General features: G+C 39.3%; 2 long non-coding RNA genes across 2 annotated transcripts in view; both read left to right on the forward strand.

Moving 5' to 3' along the window:
- LOC144589216 (uncharacterized) overlaps positions 1–26,456 on the forward strand; it is a 641,777-nt gene that overhangs the window by 241,505 nt on the left and 373,816 nt on the right. The window lies entirely within an intron of this gene.
- On the forward strand, positions 7,426–25,434 carry LOC144589217 (uncharacterized). Its single transcript, XR_013545200.1, has 2 exons — positions 7,426–7,548; positions 22,744–25,434. It is a non-coding gene; the product is annotated as an uncharacterized LOC144589217 (long non-coding RNA).

A 26,456-nucleotide genomic window follows, 5' to 3' on the forward strand; every position in this document is an offset into this window, starting at 1 on the left:
TAGTGAGGTACCACTGTATCCAGTCCATCTCTGGTATTGATGGTTTGGTGAGTTTTAACCTTGTGTAAGCCACCCAGTACAGTGCTTGTGCTAATGGGGTGGCATACAGTCAGTCAATCAATCAATCAATCAATCAATCAAATAATCAGTCAGTCAATCAATCAATCAATCAATCAATGCCTTCGTCCATAAACTATAAAGAGTATAGATTCCGCATGTCTGACTCAAGGTGTGATTATGACTACAGCTTGCAAACAGACGACCACAGTGACACTCTGTATCTCGGAAAACCAGCCTCATCAGATAGTCAAGGTCCAGGCAGACAAACAGATTTATGTTTGGTGCGCTACTGAGCTGGCTGCACTCTTTTTTTGTGTGTGTGACCACATAATGAATGGACCAAGTTGCTTCAAATTGGCCCCAGGGCACCCGAACACCTACCTTTTTGAGCCCCTGTCAGTGGCGTCTACTTTTTTTGGTGTGGATTGGTGTACTCTAATTGAGTTTGTTCCCAGGTCATGTGGTTACAGGAAACAAACCAACATCAAATCTTGCAGCTGGCAAAGTGGCTAGTGCACCTTTAAGATATCAGCAAATGGAACAGTTAAGAGGGCAGAGAAGGATACACTGGCTTTTTTTTCTCCCCCCTTTTTCCCATGGGGAGGGTGTCTCTTGCGTGCAAAAGAGAGGTGGAACAGGAGAGACAGCTGGAAGGGAAAGTGTGAATAAAGAAGTGTCTGTGGATCTGCAGCACAGTGTTAAGAGTGTCTTTTACATGGACAAAAAGATCCTGTTGGGGATGTATCTTGTTAAGATGCACCCCCATTTCGTTTTGAATCTGCTTTACAGCTTTCCAAGCCATTCTGTCTCTTCTTTGTGTGTACAACACAAGGTGCAAAGTGGGGGGAAATCCCATTCTTTTGTCTCCACTGGTGAGACCATGGGGCTGTGCAAGATTACACACACACCCTTTTCTATGTGTCCCACTCCTTTTTCTCTGCCGCCCCTCCCTCTCTCAAAACTTCATGTAGCCAAACAGGAGTGTTAGGTGTGAACGGTTGTCTTTCTGCTTTAGATCAGTTGCTTTTTCTACCCTTGCGCTGCCCCATGTAGCTTGCCTCTCTCTCTTTATGCCAGATGGACACAAGGATCATACTAAATGGCATATTGCTCCTCCACCCAACCTCCACCAACCCTATTTAGACTCACTACGCTCACCAAAAGGATCAGTCTGGACATGCGTTTTGTTGAATTTACAGCACCCAACCAGCAGTGAATTATGTGGAAGACTGTGCCTGTAATCTCAAGCCTTTGCTGTTAAGTTGCTTTTCACATTGACATTAAATGTTTTGTGTCCTGAACCCTCAAACTACTGTAAAAACCCACTGAAGATATTGGAGCAAGATTTTCATCCCAAGAGGATCTGGTCTTTCAGTCCAAGTAGGGGGGGAAATTACACCTCTGGCTCAACTCCTAATCCAGCATCCAGATGGCTTAATTAGTAATATTGTAAAGGATTCTTTCATTATTCATGTTGATTCAAATGTACCTGAGTGGTTTTTAACATTTTCATTTACCCAACTGAGCCACACTATGGAAAACAAAAAAAGAAGGGTGGAGTGTGTGTGTGTGTGTGTGTGTGTGCATGTGTGTGTCTGTGTCTGTGTCTGTGTCTGTGTCTGTGTGTGCGTGTGTGTGCGCGTGTGTTAGGGATTTCTTTACATAACAAGTAATAATAATAAAGCTGTTATACTCAGCCAAGAGACCTTTTAGGAAACTATTTGTTCTGCAGTTTGACAATATTTACAAAGGTTTGTACATGAATTATTTACTGGAGTTTTTAAAGCACAGAACATACTGTACACAAAATGGGAGGAGGGAATACATTAAAGTTACCTACCCAGGAATAATAATAACAGATGGTAGAAAGGATTCTATGGGGGGGGGAATCTTTGTGTTCCCTTTCATGTTTGCTCAATAAAGGAAATGAGCAACTGCAATTATAAATGAAATAAAACTAAATAAAAGAGCTACTCTTGCATTATGTTAGACTTTTAAAATGATTAGACACATTCATGCAGGACAGATTTATTTCGCTGACTGCCATGATAACTACATGGAACTCACTTGTATTTAAAGCATGGAACCCCTAAGAACCAGATACTAGAGGTGATGACAGTCATGACCAGAGATGGGCACGACCCCGAAAAATGGTGGTTTGTGATGGTTCGTGGTTAGCCATGAACAATGAACTACTACAAACCAACCGGAAAACCAAACTGGTTTTCGGATGGTGCCCAGTAGGGGGGCCACCTGTTCCAATTGTGCCACCACACTGCCAACACTACACACCACTACCACCACACTGATGCCTCTGTAACAACAAGGAGCTCTGTCACTGCCTCTGCACAGGCACCCAACCCAACGGCTGATCTCCCTGATGCTCAGAAGGCAAGAACTGGATTCCCTTCCTGGAGCCCGGGTACTGCTTCTGCACAGGCCCAGGCCCCTGCTATTTGCCTTGATCACCTGGGAGGTGGGCAAAAGCACAGAAAGCAGAAACTGGCTTCCCTTCCAGGAGCCTGGATTCTAGCTAGGCACATAGGCCTGACCCCCCAGCTGATTGCCCTGATCAGCTGGGCTGGCCTGGTGTCTCTGATCAGGGTGGCAGTGGTGGAAGTGGCAGGACTAGGTAGGGAGGTGGGCAGGACAGTGGGAAGGAGGTGGGCAGGCATCCATTTTGCTGAAGTAAAAGGAAATGCTGAAGGGGAGATAGTTTGCATTTCATTTTGTTACTGCAAAACAGATACCCCAAACTGGGTCATGAACTGAACCATGAACCAGCACGATTTGTCAATTTTTGTGGTTCATAGTTTGTTTTGTGCCTATATCTAGGCATGACCTTCACATGAGGTTCCAGAAGCGACATGCTGCATTGGATTCAATTCTTCAAAAAACCCTCTGGTTTATGAATGTTGGATATTGTGCTTCTATACTCAAGATTCAAAAAGCCAGGAAATGGCCCAATATTAGTTCACAATATCATCTCTGCATTGCCAGTAGGAAAAATGAGGCCATAGCAAAGGGCAGCCTGAAAGTTGACAACACCAATAGCAGCAGTGAAGATGGTCTGCAGCAGCAGTCCCCAAACCTTTTGGGACCGCGGACTGGCTGAGCCTCTGAGGAAGGCAGGGCACACACCCTTGCACTTGTGCAGGTGCTCTTGGGCACATGCATGAAGTGGTGGGGGAATGTGCACGTCCGCCAGCGCCAGCACCAGTGCTCCTCCACCGCTTCGCACATGCGCAGGAGTGCCTGCATGCCCGCGTGCACACCCACCCCTTCACTCAGGTGCTCAGGCACATGCGTGAAGGGGTGGGGGAGTGCTCATGCCAGTGCTGGCATGTGCATGCATGCACAAAGCACCTGTGGGGAGTGAGTGAGTGCGGGGTTGTCTCTGCAACCTGGTCCAGCTCAGGCCACGGACTGGCACCAGGCCGCGGACCAGGGGTTGATGACCTCTGGTCTATGGGATGCCCTCTTCTGCCCACTACCATTCACAAAGTGACACCACAAAAGGGGAAATCCCAGACGTTCACTACTTTTTCCATAAGTTAACCAGTTCTCATCCGCAACACAAAGCAATTATCAGGGCAGTTTTTCAGCAAGTATGAAAGTTTAAAATTCTGAACTTTGAATCCAAAGGGTTAATTCTAAAGCCAAAATCTGAATCCACATATTTTGACAGACAGAATTGTTATTGCTTAATTCAAAGACCATAGCAAAATTAAAATAAAATTAATACATTATATTAGTCCAATTACACACAAATATTTTCCAAATACTTCGATCTACATATAATTAATAGAGTATTGATATTTCACACAGGCACAGGAGTGAGGCTTTTATCTTAAATTGCTCTACTTTCGTGGCAAGGTAGTTTTCTCCCCCTTCTCCCTTCTCTCTTTTTCCCGATCCAAGCTGGGGGGGGGGTCGCTTCTACAGTGACAGTAGGACTTTATTTTGCTGACTCTTTATATTCTCATTCTCGTAGTTATTTGGGTCCATGGAGATTTTCCTTACATGCACAAATATTTTAACTTACTCAGAGTCTCTGGTTGAGATATTTCCAACATCCATTTGCATTCTCTCACTTCCTGATTCGGATATTCCCAGCTCTTTGCCAAGATGGCTTCCTCTCAGTCTGTGCACTCAGATGTAACTTCTGAGGGCGAACCAGCCTACGCCGATCCCATTCCCCCCTTTTGTAATATCTGCCACTTCAGATGTTGCTTCTCTTAATGATATCCTCCCCCCCCCAGTTTGGGGGATCGGAACCGAAGGGTCCCAGGAGCTGGCCTGAAACCTAACCAGTTCCTGTTATGACAAAACCCCACCCCCTAAATACTTGATCTGCAAATATTGTAACTCTATTATGTGTAATTTGTGTGATTGTAATAAAAAGCTCAGTTTTTCGAGACACTCCTGCTTTTCACTTTCTTTTTAAAAGGCTGTACATACTTTACTCTTATATCAGTATATAAGGAGGAATCAAGCAATTAATGAGTCAAATACTCAAGAACTCGATTGCCACATATACAGTCCAACTTCTGTGGGGATACCTTGAAACCTACCCATTTCATCATGGTATCCATTTGTTCAAGTTGTAAACGTCTATATGCTTTTCTATGCTGCATTTTCATTGGGACTGCTAGTTTTCATACTAGGGATATGCAATTGCATCAACATGCAGATTTATTTCATGTGAATCCACATATTGATAATATTGCACATCCCTAATTTTAAAACTGCACTATATACCGTATTTTTCCGTGCATAAGACACTGCTTTTTCCTAAAATCATTACACTAAAAATGGAAAGGTTTCTTTTATATGGATGTAACCTGAGATAGCCAAGGAGAGAACAAAACACCACATACCTTGCCTCTGTAAACAGGCTTCCTTCAGTCAAGACGCTTAGCTTCCTACAGTCAGGAGACTTAGCTTCATCCAATCACAAGCCTTATGAAACTGGTGTCAACTGATGCTAAAAAAAGCCAATTGGAACACACCTCATTGGAGGTAGAGCCTGTAGGCTCAGATTCAACAGGGACTCCTAATGTCCGACCATTCTGAGCCCAGAGGCTGAATCCTAAAAGCTCTGTTTTCTTAGTTTTGGGGTTAGAAAAGTGGGGATGGGGGATCTTATAATTGAAGGTGTGTTGTAAATGGAAAAATACGGCAGGATGGAACTAACTGAGCAACATACCCTGGTTCAACCCACATCCGACACTTGAAATTCATTTGTTGTTGTTCACTCGTTAAGTTGTGTCCGACTCTTTGGGACCCCATGGACCAGGGCACACCACGCCCTCCTGTCTTCCACTCCCTCCCAGACTTTGGTCAAATTCATCTTGGTAGCTTCAATGGTACTGTCCAGTCACTTCATCCTCTGTTGTCCCCTTCTCGTCTTGCCTTCACATTTTCCCAGCATCAGGATCTTTTCCAGGGAGTCTTCTCTTCTCATGAGATGGCCAAATTATTGGAGCTTCAGCTTCAGGATCTGTCCTTCCAGTGAGCATTCAGGGTTGATTTCGTTCAAAATTGATAGATTTGTTCTCTTTGCAGTCCAGGGGACTCTCAAGAGTCTTCCCCATCACCACAATTCAAAAGCATCTATTCTTTGGTGGTCAGCTTTCTTTATGGTCCAGCTCACACTTCCATATATTGCTACTGGAGAAACCGTAGCTTTGACTATGCGGACCTTTGTCGGTAAGGTGATGTCTCTGCTTTTTAAGATGCTGTCTAGGTTTGTCATTGCTTTCCTTCCAAGACACAGGCGTCTTTTAATTTTGTGGCTGCTGTCACCATCTGCAGTGATCATGGAGCCCAAGAAAATAAAATCTGTCACTGCCTCTATCTCTTCCCCTTCTATTTGCCAGGAGGTGATGGGACCAGTGGCCATGATCTTAGTTTTTTTTGATGTTGAGCTTCAGACGATTTTTGGTGCTCTCCTGTTTCACCCTCATTAAGAAGTTCTTTAATTCCTCCTCACTTTCTGCCATCAGAGTGGTTTCATCTGCATATCGGAGGTTGTTGATATTTCTTCTGGCAATCTTAATTCCAGCTTGGGATTCATCCAGTCCAGCCTTTCACATGATGCATTCTGAATATAAGTTAAATAAGCAGGGAGACAATATACAGCCTTGTTGTACTCCTTTCCCAATTTTGAACCAACCAGTTGTTCCATATCCAGTTCTAACTGTTCCTTCCTGTCCCACATATAGATTTCTCAGGAGACATATAAGTTTCAGAGTTTTCATGTGGCCCCCTATAGAAATTAATTGTTCACCCCTGCATTATAGCTTTTCCCACTCTTTTGTTGACTATGAGGGATACTCCATTTCTTCTACGGGATTCTTGCCCACAATAGTAGATATGATAATCGTCTGAATTGAATTCACCCATTCCCATTCATTTTAGTTCACTGACGCCCAGGATGTCAATGTTTATTCTTGTCATCTCCTGTTTGACCACATCCAGCTTCCCAAGGTTCATAGATCTTACATTCCAGGTTCCTATGCAGTATTTTTCTTTGCAGCATCGGACTTTCATTTCACTTCCAGGTGCGTCCGCAGCTGAGCATCCTTTCGGCTTCATTAGCTCTGGAGCTACTTGTCCTTGTCCTCCGCTCTTCCTCAGTAGCAGATTGGGTGCCTTCCGACCTAAGGGGCTCATCTTCCAGCATCATATCTTTTATCCTTTTGTTTCTGTCCATGGAGTTTTCTTGGCAAAGATACTGGAGTGGCTTGCCAGTTCCTGCGCCAGGCGGACCGTGTTTAGTCAGAACTCTCCACTATGACCTGTCCGTCTTGGGTGTCCCTGCACAGCATAGCCCATAGCTTCTCTGAATTACTCAAGCCCCTTCATCATGACAAGGCAGCAATCCGTGAAGGAGAAGAGATTCATAGGGAAGCCCAAAGCAAAGCCCTTTTCTGCTGCAGGTTTCCTGCTGAACATTGTGAATGTTTTATGGGTGTTGTGTACACCACTAATGCATGACATCTGTGTAAAGGTTGGGGAGTTCCCATTGGAATTATTTCCCTGCCCAACAGATGATCCTGTTTAGGATTATTGTCCCTCCTTCCTGGATCCTTTTCCTTTTTCTGTTCTTATGTTTTTCTCCATTGCTTGCTTTGTTTACCCCCTTACACCACCATCCACTTGCAAAAGCGTACAGTGGATCCACTGAAAATTAAAACAAGGTAACAAACAAAAAACACACACTGATTGGAATCAGGCTCATGTTTCCTGTGCATCGGAAACCTTGAGTACCTGATAACATTTCCTGTGGTGTTACTAGGTGACACTTGATGACTGACACGCAAGCTACACCCACCACAACCTTCTTCCTTCACTTGCATAGCTGTGTGTGTTTTGAAAACTTACAATAACAGAAACGGAAGCTGTGTAGTAGCAATCTGATGCAGTCTGCATCTGGAACAAATTTTGAGGAGGTGTAGATCTGCCCACAGGATAAATTATCAGGTAAGCCACCCTACTTACTTGGGTGTTTCTGGCACAAAACTTATCAAGTGTGAAAAATGAGACCCATCAGCTAAAGCTTTCAAACTTTGGTCTTTCTACAGAATTTTCTGGGTAAGATTTTGACTACCAGCAGGATTTTCCTTTTCTCCCCCACCCCCAACATTTCTAATTAGGTTTTCTTGCTGCTGGTTTTCTGAGGACAATTCCCTAAAGGCAGATGTGTGTCCTTGCCCTTGTTAACTACTTTCAAAATACTGCTACTCATGTCTGTAATGGTGCTGTAAAATGAGTTGTTCCTGCAGAAATGCATTCCAAGTACTTTGCTTATATGTGCTCTCTAGTTAAACCTCTGAGGTCTCCTTGTCTTATTAAACAGCAATTGAATACAGATTGTGAGAAGCCAGAATGTTGTAGGTGAGGGACCCTTGTAATGCCTAATGACTTTGCTCAGCATTCAGGGCTCAGGATCTCTTAGGATTTGCACCTAGGTGAACTGTGAAACTTACTGAAAACACCAGGTCAGCCATTTTGGTGGAGAATGAGTGAATAGCATTCCAGAGACTGAAGGCGGTAACACCCAGGATGGTGGTAAAAGACGTTTGGCCATAGTTCCTTTAAAGGAAGAGCAAATATGTCAGAGAGGAAAGAGACTGGGAATCATGCACAAGGAGACAATGACAAATTCTCATGCCACAAGGGAGATTTGGGAATAGTTTTTAACGTATCTCAAGTATATTTTCTGTACCAAAGTGAACAACTGAAAATTAGCAGTCAGTGATTTTAAACTAGGTCGACTTCTTCTCTTCAGTCAGGTGAAAACAGATTTGAAATGGTACTTCCACACAGCATTTAATATATGAACCAGCAAAACCAAACACACTTACTTACATAGATTATGAGCCCTGTTCAGGCATTCAATAAAACAGTGGCTAAAATCCTATTATGTAAGTGGTGCTACATAAGGACGGTAACACCATCAAATGCAAATTTTTTTGGAAATAAGTCATCTCTCATCCTCTTCCCCCAAGGTCCAGAAGCTCCCACGAAATCCCTTTTGTCATTGGAAAGCTGTTGGGGGCTGCAGAATGGGAGACTAAAATTATATTTTAAAAAATTGCTGCTGCCACAATGACTTCACTGCTGGCAGCAATTTTCTGTAATCAAGGTCTCTCCCCTGTCCCACAGCATGCAGTGTTTTCCTGATAAAGAAAGTGATTCCTAGGGCCCCTTGGGACCTTTTGGTGGAAATTGGAAATGTGAAACAGGACCAGTCTAGACTCACCCATGTGTGGAAAGCTACATCAGAAAAGGAAAACATCTCCATGTTATTGAGAATCCTAATTTTTCAGGGTTTCTGACTGGAGGGAAGAAAGAGGGTTCTCCTCTTCAGACCTCATTCTCCACATGGTTGGCCTGCTCCCTCTATTCATACATTCTAATTAGAAATGGGCTACCTTCCCCTGAAAGGTTTGAAGCATGTATTTGCAGATACACTTAGGTTTTCTCTTAGGACCCACAAACAAGTGGGTCCTAAAGCAAATAAAGCACAAACTATATCTGGAGGCAAAAAAAATGTTGAAGCTGAAGTTTTGGGCAGTATCATGAGAAGGCAGGATTTTCTGGTAAATGTAATAATACTGGAAAAAGTGGAAGGCAGCAGGAAAAGAGGAAGACTAAATATGAGATGGGATGACTCCCTAAAGGAACCAAGGCTGTTAAGGATAGGACATTTTGGATATTCTTTCCTTCTTTCCTTCCTTCTTTCTTTCTTTCTTTCTTTCTTTCTTTCTTTCTTTCTTTCTTTCTTTCTTTCTTTCTTTCTTTCTTTCCTTCTTTCCTTCTTTCCTTCTTTCCTTCTTTCCTTCCTTCCTTCCTTCCTTCCTTCCTTCCTTCCTTCCTTCCTTCCTTCCTTCCTTCTTTGATTTGATTTGATTTGATTTGATTTGATTTGATTTGATTTATATACCACTCATCTGGCAGCCAAGGCCACTCTGGGCGGTTTACAACAAATAACAAAACAACAAAGTAATAAAATAGCAAATAGCACATTAATACATAGGGGCGAAAATCAAAAATCATAAAGTACAGTGAGGATAAAATTATAATACAATAAATACAATTAAAAACATAAAAAATTAGTTTACTCATTCATAGGGTTACCATAAGTTGGAAGCAACTTGATAGCACATAACAACAACAGCAACAGCAACAACAACAAAAGGTTAGAAGTAAAATTATGTTCAGCAGAGGTCTTCTGACAACTTTAATTGGAATCATTCATCTTGCATTCTATTTGAAGTTTTTGCCTGCACAGTATTGTTGTTCTTGATTTAATTAGCCACTTCCAGTTTCCAGGAGGAAGGATTTAAATCCCTTATTCTGTTGCATTACTCTTATTTTTATTTTCATTTTCATTTTCTGAAATTTCAGACCAAAATATTCCTGAACTAGACTAGACTACAATAACTGCCACAGGAATATTTGTAGAACTTATGTATATAAAATTATTTTCAAAATTACACTATCTTATTTCATCAATAAACTATAGAAAAATAAAATTCCTCGATAAGGGTCACATACTTCACATAAGGAACAATTTCCTTCAGTGCATGCATTAATAATGTTGGAGTTTTTGCTCACATGAAGGCATATTGACCTTTGTGACAATTAAATGCTTCCCCTCATCATCAGCGAAGGATCAGTGGAAGTGAAATTATCTCTTTTTTTACATCTCGTAGATCATCACTGATGTGATGAATCATTTTGATTAAATTTTTTAAAATTTCCCACAGTTGCGGTTTTGATCAAACAGGCAAAGGAAAATAGTTTTTCAAATGTAATCAAATTGATTCATTACATCAGTGATGTTGCAGATGTAATAAAAATAACTTCAGTTCCACTGACCTTCCACAGACAATCAGCCTTTGCAGCCTGATCCAGCCTATACCAAAAAAAAGATAATCTGGGCATGCCATAAATTGCTGCTGTGGGATGGTTTTTATTTGGAGATTCATCTCTTTTATGTTTAAAAAATGTATTTTAATTGTTATTTATTACTTTCAATTATTAATATGTTTAATTTTTTAATACTGTGATTTATTGCATTTTAATTGTTTTAATAACTGTACTTTACAATTCTTTATATGCCACCTTGGGTCCTTCTGCTAGGTGAAAAGGAGGGAATAATTTAACAACCAACCTACTAACAAATCAAACAAACAGTAGATTCCCCCCCCCCCAGCCCTGTAATGTGTCAAGTTGTAGGAAAGGGCACCTGTATTTGAATGTTCTATGTATTTATTTATTTAAATCTGTTTCTTGGTCAGTTTTAAAGACCACAGTTTTTTCCAAATGCTTATAGTATAAAAACATCACAATAGATATATTAAGAAAATTGAATTAAATGTAAATAAATCTAAATAAAACCAACTTCAATTCAAGAATATCCATCAGCAGCAAATTCCATAAACATTTTCAGTGAACGATTAGGAAGCACAGCTGGCCAGGAAGAATCAAGTGGAAATCTATTGGGTCAGCGACACCACTGAAAATTTCTTTATCTTCCATGTCTTCAACCCTATCGATGTTGGTAACGGCCCAATAAGTGCAGGCTCCAAAGGTGATCTTAAAAGACAGAATGGTTTTCACATATGGTATAACAAGAGACAAAATAATTCCCGCAGACAATGGTCATATGAGAATAGCCTGGCCATTCCCTGGACATTCTGTTCATCTGGGTACAAAGAGATCTTCACAAGAGAGAACTCTCAAAGTTCAGATTATTTTCACTGTTATTGTCTTGCTTTGGCTTTTGTTTGTGTGTGCGTGTTTTACATTAAATAGAAGAAATGCATCTATTTTTTTTAACTGCATTAAAAATAATATTAAATGTTAAAAACATTAAACCCTTATTCTTTAGATGTGTCAGTCAGCTTGTGCTCCTTTTGATAGGATAGTCATGACTTTAACGATAATATTTTTAAAATTTATTATATTTTTATACCGCACCATCAAGTGGCCTTTGAACTACAGTACTCGGGCAGTTTTCCAGAAATAAAATAAGCCTACTGTAAAGAAAACAGCCAAATCCCATCCAATCCCAAAAATATAAATAAAGAAATATAATATAAAAGGGCAACAGATCTAAAGATCAAGATGCCTCATTTAATAAATCTAATGCATTGTTTCTAAGCCTTGATTTTAAACTCGCAGCTACTCCATCTTGAGGTTCCAATAGCATAAGGAAACCTTCAACACTGGTTTTTCTTCACTGCTTCAACAAATGAGAAGGATGGAAGCCACTGTAGAGTTTACACCAAGAAATAATAGGAAAAAATGGTAGGGCAAATATCCTGTTTACAAAGCTCCTTAATGGAAAATGGAAAGTGATTAAAAAAAAAAAACCCTGTAACAATAAATAAAAATAATCCTAAGGTTTACATAATGCAGCTACCCTGGAGGAAGCTGCCAACTTATTAGAAGCAAGTGCTGAGATAGTATCTAGCCAATGCTGGTCCCTTGCATAATTATTAGAAAGCATTAATTCTATGGAAGGCTGCTCTGATGAAAGAGGAGAGCATTAGCAAAATCAGCCAGGGCAGAAAGTGCTAAACTGTGTTATTTTTATTTTATAGCTCACATTTTAAAGCCGTGTTACATAAAGCATCAATAAATGTTGAACAGTATATAAAGCTCTTTTTCTTCCAAGTGAGGGTTGTGAATGTGTACTAATTGGAGTTCAGAGGTGGAAGGAAGGGAATTTGCCAAGAGATTTTAATCCTATAAATAATGGTTTCATTAAGAAACCTACATGACTCTATTGGGAACTCTAAATATTAAGACTGGTAATAAAATCATTAGGTGTTCCAAGTTATTCAGCATATCACAGGACCCTAAAAAGCTAATGAGAGTTAGTTAAGTGCAAAATACAGATGGACCAAACTGCTGAGTGTAACATTTCAAATAGCAATAGAAAGAGCAGTGTGCCACAAGAAAAAGCCCATGGTCAAATAACCGCCTGTCCAGCCAATTACAGACTTTAGAGAGAATTCACTAAGATGGAAACATAGCTAAGGTACACAAGATGGTGGGTGCCATCTTTCCATCTAGGAACTCAGACAGGCCATGTAAATGCTGCCCCATCACCATTCAAAATACCACCACAACCACATTATAAAAAGCAACTCAAAATGATGCTATCGTTTACCATTTTTAGTGTGGAACTTGCTTGATTCTTTTTAAATATTTGTGTACTTACTGTTCTTAGTTTTGAAATATTGTATTTTAATTATATAAGCAGAAAAGGCCCTTTTTAAGGAAAAAGATGGGTTATAAATAAATAAATAAATAAATAAATAAATAAATAAATAAATAAATAAATAAATAAATAAATAAATAAATAAATATGCACATTAGAGATTTGTATATTTCATTTACAAGCACTCCATTTCCCAGCTGACCTTAAGGGCATGTTTCATATGCAATAAGGCTGCAACAAGGACTTTTTCATGACCACTGTTCACCATATCACACAAGACTGTGACTAGGTAACCACACATTAAAGTTGGACATTGAGAGAAGGATGAGAATCAAAGAAATATATAAATATAAATATATAAACGAGTAGCCCAGATAGGCGGGGTATAAATAAATAAATAAATAAATAAATAAATAAATAAATAAATAAATAAATAAATAAATAAATAAATAAATAAATAAATAAATAAATAAATAAATAAATAAATAAATAAATAAATAAAAGGCATAATGTTTAATAAGTCTCTGAAATGATCTGCCCAAGTTTAATGGAGCCTACACCAGTCACAATAAGGAAAATATTTTCTTTCTCTGGACAGCAGTAGAGATAAGATTGGTCAGGCAAGCTCATGTATAGCCCAGGCGAAGTAGCCATAGTTACAGAGCTTCTTGTAGTAAGAAGGAAACAAGGAAAACTTTAGGGAAGGATGCTGCAACAGAGAAGATAGCCTTTTTTCCTGTCACAGAAAGAACTCCAGGCCCATTTGGAAAAGAGTTCAGGGAGTGAAGTGAAAAAAAGCAAAGCATGCTGCTTATATACCACCCCATAGTACTTCAAGCACTCTCTGGGCGGTTTACAAGTTAATTATGCAGGCTACACATTGCCCCCCCAGCGAGCTGGGTACTCATTTTACCGACCTCAGAAGGATAGAAGGCTGAGTCAACCTTAAGCGGGCTACCTGGGATTGAACCCTCTGTCGTGAGCACAGTCCATGAGATTCTGGACAGGAAAATCAGGAAAAATATGATAAATAAAATTTAAAACCATACAATTCAGAAAAGCAAGTACATAATTTCATACCCAACTTTGTACCTTCAGGATTTGACAGGGCAACATTTTTAATAAACTGATAAATCCTAAAAAAACTAGGAACATTTGGGCATAGATAACAATGTTTCAGATTATGGCTTAACTAGATTTAACTAAAATACAAAAGTCAACCAGACAGTGCTTAAGTCATTTCAACTGCACTCCTGTTCACACCTACCTAGATACTTCAGCAAACTGACTGTGACTTTCTTCTGAATTACCATGTATGGCATTGCATTGTTTATTGTAATTACATGTGCATGAGATTTTTTAAAAAAATCTACTGAATGCCATTTATTTTCTTACACAATGACAGAATAACTGTATATTCTTCTAAGTGTCAGCGGATTCCAAAAGAATACAGAGAAAGTTTAAAGTAGACACTTGTGACTCATAAGTAACTTCAGCCCCACTGATTTCAATTGGTCTAATTTAAATATGGCTAGGTTTGGATTCAATCCAGGCTTGTAACCCAATGCTCATGTTGTGATTTCTCTACATTTTACTCTCTAACATCTATTCAAACAAACCCATGTCTTCTTATTCATGAGCTCTAAAGAATTGGTGATAGAGCAGCTAAATTCAGCATACTTCAGGCTAACTTTATGTTTTTAAGCAGAAATAACAGGGAAAGTTTTAGGAAGTTATTATTTTGTCAGTTCTCTTATTTAGCAAAGCAGCTTCAATTTATTAACAGTGTGGAGTGTGAATGAATCAATATGTTTCATTGGGCAATGTGTCATTTGTTAATCGGATATTGATGAGATTATTGACGCACAGCTAATTAATCTCAAACCCTGTGCTAGCCTTCATATGTTTCCTTAATTATGTTCTTCATCTTAGTCTTCCAACTTTGGCACACAGACGCAGTGAGTGAAGGGAGCCATCAGTGAGTCTTTTTCTTTTTGTTCTGTTTTCTTTGTGCATTTACAATCCCATAGCGGTGAAATTATTATCCCTAGTTGTAAATGGGCTTATCAAACAGATATTTAATAGTGGTTGTCAGAAGGCAGATATTGATTTGGCAGGAAACTACTCCAAAATAGATTAGCCAGTGAGTATTGTCTGAGAGGCACAATTTTTAAAATATTTTCCACTCCTAATAAATATTAGATAATTTCCACCTGCACTCAGACATTTTGAAGGCATTAGCCTGGATATATTTTGACCCCTGGCACAAAATTCAAAGGAGCCATTTGGCTGTTTCAATGTCCTTGTTATTCAGTACTGAGGTTAGGTATTTAGTACCTACAAAGTCATATTTACAGTAGAACAGACACACTAAGTTTGATTTCAGGACACTCATATTAATGAAAATGAAACACAAGGCAAGCAGGTATAGTATAACAAGCACCTTCCCCCCCCCCACCGATCCCTGAACATAAGACAGAGAATAATTCACCTATTTCTGTCACCAATCTCAGAAGAGAATATGGAGGTCATTAAAGTAACTTGAAAAAAGTAACTTTAAATAAGAGATTTCACTGTGCTAAAACCTTGCTTGAGGAAAGTTTCTCTGCAGCCACTGTAGGCGTTGCTCCCTAGGATTAACTAATATAATCTAGAGCCCTCCATGTGACTAGACAAGTACAATCTGATTTTATATATCCTCATAAATTGATAAAAATTAAAATAAAATAAAATAATCTGTCAATATCACTGCAAAATAAAATGAACTTGCCAGTCTCGGTGTCCTTTCAACAATGCTTTTTGCACATTACTGTAAAATCTGAAGTATTAGAAAATTCAGTAATATTGCCTTTGTGCCTGAACTAGCTAATGTACTAGCATTGGATGCATTATTTCCTGTAGCTCATATAGAAAAGAATACTGCTTTTGTTATTGGAGGTGATATATTACCATCCTGACTAGTAGCCATTGCTAGCGTGACCTCCATGATTTTATCAAATCCCCGTTTTAAACTATTCAGAATGCACCCAACCCACAGTTATATACGATGTAATCTATCGTAATTCTACTTAAAGTACAAGCAGATATATCTAATTAAGGCATATCTGCATACATTAACTACAATTATCACAGGCAATTTTAAAACAAGAATGACCCCCTTTTTGTCATTTGTTTGTCCTTGTTGCCTTCCATTTTGTTGCGGCCTGTCCTCCTTTTTGGCTATGCAGCCATGACTACTTTACACAACTATACCTAACAGCAACCTCCTGGCAATGAGGGTTAGAGAAAAAGCACAGAGAGGGGAAACATCCCCTATGAGAGCTTGGGAAACATTATGCTCTTGGTGTAGGACTCCTAGAAGAAACCACCATTCTGACTGGGAGGTTCCATGAGCTGTTGGCCTCAACAGTAGGCCTTCTTAAGCACTGCTACTCACAGCTCTCTGAGCATTTTAGAGTAATTAAGAAAAATTGTAGGGTCTCCCACAACACGAACGGCTTTCCTCCAGACTCTCAAACAGAGGAAAGAGAATGATTCACATTAAAAATAAACTGTCTTTTATTTCTCACCCATCACTTCCTACTCCTGTAATACTTACGCTGTAAAACCCACATTTCCAAACCCCTTTATCTTTGTTTTCTTAATTCTAATTAAAGAAATCTTAATCTTGACTGTAATAGCTGCAATTACAATACTTCATTATGTTCAGTGTTAGTTGTGACATCCTGAATAAATCGTGTAAACAATTTAGCCACAATTGCATGGTTTCGGGGGTGGGGTGGGGTAACTGTACATTACTCATTAACAAGATTGTGGTAACAGCAATTATAACATTTCATCTCAGTGTCCTCATTTATTGAGGCCCAGAAGCAAGGCCCCCTTTTTACATCTCTCACTCACAGATACAAACATTAATGAGAGATTTTGTGAGTTAAAAAAAATGGAACCACGACCAGGCATCTGTAATCTATCAATGAAAATAAACTTTAGTGCTGAGCCTCTCAGGCCACCATGCCTGAAGGATGTATATTTGGGGAGGGGGGGAGGGAGAAACCTGCTTCTGCCATTCTTGCCCCAAAAGCAACAACACAACTGACTTTGCAATTTGATTATTGCTTATAGATTCAGTAACCCAAAGAACTGCCTTGAGGCAAGTGTAATTATTTACAGCTGAAGCCTCCTATTGTTATTAGTGTGCTCCTAATTGCTTGAAGTTATATCAATGTACATTCATTTAACACATTTTTTATAACATGCATGGAAATTACTTTCTCAGCATTCAAAGTGTGAGCTTGATTCTAGTAAGACTTCTTCCCTATAGCTTTTAAAATAACCTGCCCCTTGCTCACCATTAATGTGTGTGTAAGCATATTTAGGTTAAGCAAATTCAAGAAGTGTGTGGGAAAGAATTCATGGAGTGTGTGAGTAAAACGGAAAGAATTCCCCCATCTTACCACCTTGCCATTTTTCTGTAATATGTTTAAATTAGGTCAACTAAAATGACCATTCCTGCCTTGCTATTAAAGTAGGAAGAAGCATCTTTACACTGGAAAAAAAAACTCATACAAGCAGATGACATAGGTAGGTAAAGGAAAGGAAAGTGGAAATAATTCTCATTTTACTACTTTCCTATTTTTCTGTGTCATATTTAATTTAGCTTAACTAAAATTGACTGTTTGATTTTCCACTCAAAAGTCACAGCAATCTCACTAATGAGATGATAAATACACTTTGCTCTGGGTGCTAGGATCTAATCTTTACTTTTACACGGCTACTTGCTTTGAGCCAGCAGTTCAGCATGAGGACATTAAGTCTCTTTCAATCTGAAGCAATAACATTCCCATTTACCACTGTATGATCATAGTCAAAAGGACAAATCAGCCACCTTGCTTATTTTCCAGAGGCATAGTATCAAATCCGTGTGAGCTTCTGGTTCCTGAGAAACAGGCTTCCTGTGTAAGACACTGATAAATATTTCTTCCTGATTCTTAGCCTATTATGCATTTTGTCACACATTCCAACCTGAAGCTATATCACTCTAATAGGTCTCCTCAGAAGAAAATTCTGTTGTTTGCCTTGGGACCTAATTCCAGTTAAGGAGATAGAAGATAGCAGCCTTGCATCACGGTTCCGTAAGACCTAGTCAGAAACTGAGTTCAATGGGACATATTTCTAGGTAAACGAATACAGCAAAGGCAGGCAAAAAGTGGTCCTCAGGCCCACTTCTGCAGTACCTTGTTGCTGCTGCTACCTTCAATGGACCAAGCTGCCCAAAAATGGGCAGTCCTGCTACCACAAGGTGTGTTCAGCAGTCTAAACGCAAGGCAGGTGATACCTTTATTACACCACTAAAATATATATTAATAAATAAGGCTACTTTTTGATGCACACAAGTTTTCATTAAGCTGAGCACCAATTTATTGTGGATGGTGCTGAAAAAAATGTATGAATATTCAAAAAGTGATGGCAGATGTCCATGCCAGGTCCGTTTCTTAAGTGAATTCCAAAATGCCAGCTGCAAACACAAGCCAGGTTTCAAATTCCACCCCAGTTGGATTATCTCTCCCAAATCGTCCAACAAAAGGCTGCCAGAGGAAACACAGAATACCTTGGCAGCCCTTTGTTTGGTGTTTTGGGGGAGATAATCCAGCCACTGGCCACCAGGCGTGGAAGTTGAAACCTACACTCCTGCCTTGTGCTTGTGGCTTGCATTTTGGAACTCACTTTTAAGAAAGCAAACCTGGCATGAACATCTGCCATGACTTTTGCGATTTGTATGTTATTTCTTCACCATCCACAATATACTGGTGCCCAGCCTGAGGAAGGCTTGTATGGCTTGAAAGCTAGATTTTTTAAAATGTATCACAATAAAGGTATCTCTTGCCCTCACTTTTGGGTTTTATAAGGACTACATGGCTTTGTTTTTGTTCTTGTTTGTTTGTTTGTTTGTTTTTGTTTGTTTGTTTGTTTGTTTGTTTATTTATATGCCGCCCATCTAGACATAGTCTACTCTGGGCAGCTCACAACATACAAGATAAAAACAAATTAAGATATACACAGTTTTACATAGATAAAAACAAAATGATATAAAATATAAAATCATAGAATTACAATTTTAACAATTAATTCGTTTCAATGAAAATCCTCAGATGCTCCATCTACAGGCACTGGTTTGAAATATTTTCTAACAGTTGTCATTTTTTTAAAAAGGTTAGAAAAACTTTATTTACTGATCAGGATTTGATATAACTGTACATCTACAAGTTGCTACCATAAGCTTCAACTCCATGAAGTATTGGCCAGGTTAATTTATGATTCTAAAAGACAACTAATGAAGGCCAGGCCAGTCAACAATTGTACGGTAGAAAGGGATACTGACTTAGACAATGAGAATTATATAGCATCTGTTTATTGACGTTGGGGATGGTAGCTGAATTACACATTGCACTTACAAGCAACATTCCCCCCTCTGCATTTTTATCTGTAAATGGGAAAATAAAAAATGCAACAGCCTATGAAACTGTCACAACAGCTTTTCACAGCTCAGACACGTTAAATTACTAGCAATGCACTAGGTTAAGAAATTGAAGAGAATGATTTTCCTAGAACAGCAAATAGAAATGAGTGCTAGACTTTTTCTGTTTGCACAGCCCAGTTTGGAGTCACACGCACGCACGCACGCACGCACACACACACACACACACACACAAACACACACACACACACACATACACACACACACATACACATCCTGTAGACTGGAGCTTGGAACAATATCTTTTAATAGCAACTCCTCATATTGCTCATTATTTCCTAGCAACCAGGTTGTCATTACTGCTGCATAGGTAATTTGCTGCATATTAACCCATTGCATCGTCCTTACATACAAGCCAGAAAAAATAACAGAACACCAAATGCTCTGTAGTTTTGTCTAGTAGTGGATGCTAATATTGTGTCTTGCAAATATTTGCAACAAATATAAGGGACAAAATTAAAGAATGCTTCCCCAGCCGCATAACACTGACAAGAGAATGGCATGAAATCTGAAAAATTCCTGACAAAATGCCTCAAAAGTGCCTTAAAATGCCCTTGAATAGTAATTCTTGAGAATTAGGAAGAATGACTACTTATACCTAAAGTAAAACTTTGTAATTACTTGTTACCCATTGGATTTGGTAACAATGGGTGAATAGTTGCAGAGTTTCTTTTATTGTAACTTTTATTTTGTAACTCTGTAACTATTCATCTATTGTTACCCAAGCAGGACTCTTAAATATCATTTCCTACCCTACCATAATGAACTAAACTAATCCTGAGGTTTGTGATACTGAAAGCTACTGACAACTCCATGAGAATCAACATGATTCTGTTGTCCGTATCCATCTTCGGTTATAAGGGGAGCAGGGCAGTTTCATTTCCAAAACCAGACCACAAATTAGACTAATCAAAGATGTTTGATTGGCTGACAGAGCTTGCAAATAACATGATGAACATGCTATACTAAAATATAGCAATCAGTCTTTAAGGTGCCACAATATGGTTTGTTTGTTTTCTGCTTTTGTTTTGATTTGTTTTGTGTTTCTTGATTAAAAGGTAACACCAGCACGGGGGGGGGGGGGAGATTAAAGGATCACCCTCACAACAACAACACAATAAAAGTCTGTATTATTATAGAGACAGAAGGATCTAAAGCCACCTGAAAATATCTTAATAGATCAGCCTATAATCTGAAGGAAAGATTTCCTGTTTTATAGCTCATACTTTTAACAGCTATATAGTATACTACATCTTGGGATTCCAGTGTCTTTTCATACCTTTTGTGAAGAAATCTCTCACAATGATGAGGTCAAACCCCACAAAAAAAACCCCTGTGAACTCTGTAGACTCTTAACTGCCAAATGTCACACCTCCTGAGGAGGAATGTTCAGGTCTCACACCTGAGCTTTTATATTGGGTTCCTGGAAGCCGCAGCATGTTAAGTTTCTGGTTCACCATAGGTCACTGCTGGGAATAAACTATCTAACGGCTCATTCAGATGGCATTTGTCCTGCTGTTCGGTGTGCTGCAGAAGTGGATTTGTTTGCTCTTTTGTCCAAAGACCACATGATTTAACCACTAGAACAGACCAATCTGCTGTCAGAGGACCCCAACTTGCACCTTTTTGAGCCCCTTCACATGTGACCATTGAGAACCAACTAAAATCAAGTCTTCAAGCTGTAAAGGTGCCTTCCGTTTTCAATTTCTGGTACTGTGAAGTGGCTTAATATAAGTGAGCCACTTCAGAAGATCAGCAAATTGAACACTGCAGTGGCAGAGGAAGTCAAATTATTTTCTTGAACTCTGCTAAACTAACGCTATTGCATTGAATCACTCAGATTAAATTTTTTTAAAAGTCTTTGCATTTGTATGAAGTGATAATCGCAGCTTTGGCACTATACACAAGGCAAATAGTTTTTTTAAATGTAATATAAATGATTTGCTACATCAGCTATGGTCTAACATAGGCAAAAATATTAATTTCACTTCCCCCTTCCATCCACAAAGGAGCAAGGGAAGTGTTTAATTGACAGCAGAAGTGCAAGGTCACTTAAGGCTGATATGTGAGGATTGCGCCAAATGGCATGCCGCTCCTACCCCTGACCTACACCAAAAGGGCCAGTATGGTTACACCCTGAGTCTGTTTTGACTTGTAGTGGTAAATCCTTGCTTTTCGGATTTGAATTTATTACTGTACTTTACTGTGATTAACCCCAGACTACACTTAAATATTTTTCTCCCCTGATTTTGGAGCACTAATTCTGGTTTTGGAAATTGCCACTTTGAACTGACACTGCCCAGTGGGACTTGATCTTGCTTTCCTGTTTTCTCAGATTCTATTTTTCCTTGCACTTTTTAGACTGGCATTAACTAATCTGCTGTCCAGACACCTTATAGGAATCCACTGCCTGTCTGTCCCTCCCCTCCCCTCCGAGGCAAGAATGTTCCAACTCTCCCAAATAGGTGCTGGGGAACTGGAAAGTACCAATAAGTTTTCAGAGGCCAGATGTACCGTATATTTCTGTGTATAAGATGCCCCCATGTATAAGCTCCCCCCCACGTTTCTAATCCAAAATTAAGAAATCTAAGTGGGGTTTAGCAAGTGTAGGGGGAAAGGGATCAAAGTGTTGCAGGATTGCTTTGATCCCTGCTTTCCCCTCCACTTGTTTTTGTTCTCTCCTCAATTTTTAGTCTAAAGATTTTAGACAAAACTATAGTCTTATACACGGAAAAATACAGTAAATGTCATGTGGCCCCATGACCTCTAAATGCACTAGAAGTCCTCTGGAGGACATGGTGCCATCACCAATGTCAAAAAAGAAACTGATTCAGCATCTCTAAATGAAATGGACTATGGCCTCTTGTCATTTGTGTCAGACAGCAAAATATCTTGGGGAAGTCCTTTACTTCACATACTGTATTACTTTTTCTGCATATTATATCTCCCAAGGCAGCTTCCTAAATATGGCCATTGTATGTGTCTGCATGCGACTTCTAACCAAACCTTCCTGATATACTGTGCTCCAGATTATTAGCAACTTCCAAAATTCTTATGTTGCATTTATCAAGCATGTATTCACTGTACTAGAGTAATGTAACATGTACTTGGCAATTAGTTGTCTAATTGCCAACAATTATGCCCTTCTGCATTTTACTCTAATACTACATTTACAGAGTCCATGTCCACCCCTGGAAAATTATGTCTGTTAAAACAGATAAAAATGATATTTTGGATAGGCACTCAGGACTGGTTAACAAATGACTGCAAAATCCAGCTTCGCTTTCAGACATGAACAGCAGTCTCGGAAGTGATGATACAAAGATTTCCCGCTAAGTATGAAAGAGGCATGATGTGTGTGCAGAGCTTTTTTTAACAGGTTGCTTTTGTTTTCACATTCTAGCCGAGTGGCATGATGGCACTCAAGTAAACGAAGGGCTTACAGAGAAAATGGAGATCTGCAGTCACTCTGAACCAGATTAGTCAATCCTTATAGCAGAAGTGAATATCAGATAGCAACTCAAGCATGACCACTATGATCACAGCCTGGTGTTTGTGTATACACAGGAACAATAGGGTAACTTGGCAATTACTGGAAACACATTCCTCAAGCTTTCAGGCCATGCCAAGCTGAAAATTGTGGCCAACTCATTTGAGAGAAACAGGATCAACCTGGATTTTTCTGCAACATTTGTAATGAAACTTTATATGTTGCTTTGATATAAACGTTCAGTTCTAAACCAATGTGACTTGAGTTTGACATGCATGATGCCCTGTTTTTTAAAAAAATTCACATGGATGTGATGATATCTCATTTTCCTGACTCAATAAACCTGTTTGTGTTGTCATTCTAAGTCACTCAAGCATTATCATCATCTGCACACTGACATGGAAATATGAACCCACACTTAAGATGAGGCTTATTTATTAATGCTGAGGAGTCCAGTATTAGTTGGCACAAACTGTTGCAGAGTTTTGAAATTCTGATGAAATTCATCTTGTTATGCAGTAGAAGTACAGATACCCACAGAAGAGAATAGCTACAAGTTCCCAAGATAGTCCACCCTTTCTCATTAACTAGCATTTAGTCTCAATAACTCACTCTGAGACATTTGTAGAGAAAGAAAAAATACTTTCAGTTACTTGAAATTACAGACTTGTGTAAGCTTTCTTTCTTTACTGCACACATTCTTAGCAACCAGCTGAACAGATCAAAAACAACAAAAAAACAAATGCCTCAAACAGAAAAAAAGGGAGTGAAAGAACACTAATCAGAGACAAGGGGCTCTCTATGAATTCAAAGGCTGGAAGGAACAATTCGTTAGTCCTGGATAAATAGACAGTTACCTCATCCCAAAAATATAACTCCTAATCAAATAAACTACAGGCAGCATGTGAGTTTGTAAACAAAATACCAACACCCCTTCTCAAACTGAAATGCAGCCACCCTCTGGAAGTCCAATCTTGCTACACAAGTTCTAGAAGCAGTCTCTTGAAAGAGACTTGACCAGGATGTCTGCTGTCATCTCTGGTGTGACAGGAGATCATCTCAACAGTGCCTTTCTCATTCAGGTCATGCACCAAGTGGAGTCTCACACCAACGTACTGTATTTGGTATATGCATGCATCTTTTCTCTTTGCAATAAGTTGATGCACCTCCAGTTGTTTTCCATCATCTGGATTGGCATCTCTTTATTTACCCAAAGCCATTCAGCAGTTTCTTCAGCTAGCTTCAGCTGCAGCAATGAATACAGACTCTGTGGAAGACAAAGCTACATCTTGTTTGTGACTAGCCCATGAAATAGGACCATCACTTTGCATGAGCAGGAAACCATCAATGAATTTATAAACTGTACTATCCTCTGCCTAGTCTGCATAAGTAGACCTTATGCAGCTTTAAGTTTTTACCAGCTGACAGTCTTAACTTAAAGTTCATGATCTCTTTCAGATTTCTAGCTACCTTTTTCGCCACTGTCCAATCACTGTGTTTGGGAAGAAGCCCAATGTCTCCAGAAGTTCAATTATCTTTTGTTTCTGATTTAACAGATATGATCCATCTGCTCCCTTTTAGTTTTAATGTCCAAATGATATGTTTCATCCCCCAATTCTTTGATTTCTATCTCTCTGTTAAGATAGAGTCCAGTATCTTTCTACTTCTGCTCTCTTTGAGAAGTTAAAATTAAGTCATCTACATAGACCATTTCTGCTTCTGGTATGTAAGCACTGACAGGATTGCCTTCCTGGAGTAGCACCTTCTTGAGTTTCTCATTCCAGGTTTGAGTGGATGGAACTAATCCATACAGCCCTTTTTTTACTTTGCATACAAAATCTGGATGTTTTTGGTTGACCAAATGCGATGGCTACTCCATATACAGCTCCTCTACAATCTAGCCATGTAAAAATGCATTCTTAACATTGAGGGGCTTTTTCTGTTTTCATGTGCAGTACTGTATAGGCATATTCCAGGCTTTGAAAACTCTGATACATTCTTCACTTGGTACGCTTATCATGCCATAGCTCAAACAGTGCTTTCATGATTTTTGGAGTTTTATTTGCAACCTCATATACTGCCTCTAGTTTGTTTGAGTGGGGTGGGGACTTTTCTGGCATGGGGTGATTGTCTATTTGTCCAGCACTAACCAATATTTCCTCCCAGCCTTTGAATTCCGAGAGAGACCCATCATTCTGCTCAATGTTTCTTTCTCTCTCTTTCCTCCATTGGTTTCAGTTTTTGTTTGCTGTTGATCTCTTCAGTTGGTTGCTAGTATATGTACAGTAAATGTCTTAGAGTGAGTTATTAATACTTTTAGTGCCATTTAATGAAATGGGGTGGACTATCTTAGGACCTTGTAGCTATTGTCCTCTGTGAGTGTCTGTACTTCTGCTGCATAGCAAAAGAAAAAAAATTAGAGAAACAAACACATGAGTGTTAACTTCACATTTCACATATTCACTCTGACAACATGATAAAATGTGGAGCAAACAATTCTGCTTAGGAAGGCCTCGTATACAGGCTGACTTTTTTCGTCTCCCCTGGTGGCCTGCCAAGAATGTCTGCCCCAGAGGTCTAGTTTACTGCCATCTTTTCCATGTAAACTGAGTTGCATTCAGTCACCTTCTTTAAATCCAGTTGCTAAGAAAACCAAGGCCGTCTTCTGTTGCATTAACAGAACCTTAATGATCCAGAGCTTTCTTCATGGACTCTCAAAAATTTGAGATGACTCATCTTAAGAATGGGAATGTTCATGCTGCCCCCACTCCTGGTGTCTCTATGTGCTCTCCCTCATCCCTTCAGTCCCCTCACTTTGCTGTGATGAATGACAAGATATGGAGAATGCATTCACTTCAACATGAGTAGAACTGTTAGCACAGTTGTGAACCTCGTTTCACTAAAATTCCTACTCATTCAGCTCTGTCCTTCTTGCTTTCAGATGAGTGGAGACAGAACTTTTCCACAGGCCTTGCTCTTCCACAAGGCAAGGTCAGCAACTTCAAGGGAAGAATGCATGGGGATGGTGCTAGTGCAAGGCTCCATTTGGAATTGTGTACAGTATTTGGTACTCCTGCTCCTTTTTAAGAGGATCACAGGCAAATTAGACCATGTCCACAAGAAGGGCTATCAGGATGGTGAGGAGAGTGCACACATGTCTATGCTGTTCCTTGTTGTACCAAAGGGTGAAATCAGAAACGTAGGTGGAAGCAAGGAAACACATTTTGGCAGAACATGATGAGAAACCATTTAACAGAAAGCTGCTTGACCATGCAAGAGTCTGGCATAAAGTATAGTGAGCAATCACTTGCTAGATTCAAGGACAGAGTGGATAGGTATCCATCAAAGATGCTATGGCTGCATCCTGCACATTCTGCTCTGAGCAGTGGGTTGGATTAGGCTATCATTCTATGATTCAATTCTTCTTTCTTTTCTTGTAAAACGTCTGCTGTTCTTTGCTTGTCCTTCATGTATGACATACTTTATTAATGATCCCCTTAAAGCACTGAAATGAAGAATCTCATCCATATTTTTTTTTAAATGTTACAGTGTTCAGGCTGGTAAATCAAATATAAATCCTATATGTGTTTGCACAAGAATTCTTCAAAGACAAGAATTAATTCAAC

This window comes from Pogona vitticeps, chromosome 4 (genome assembly GCF_051106095.1).
Source record: "Pogona vitticeps strain Pit_001003342236 chromosome 4, PviZW2.1, whole genome shotgun sequence".
NCBI lineage: Eukaryota > Metazoa > Chordata > Lepidosauria > Squamata > Agamidae > Pogona > Pogona vitticeps.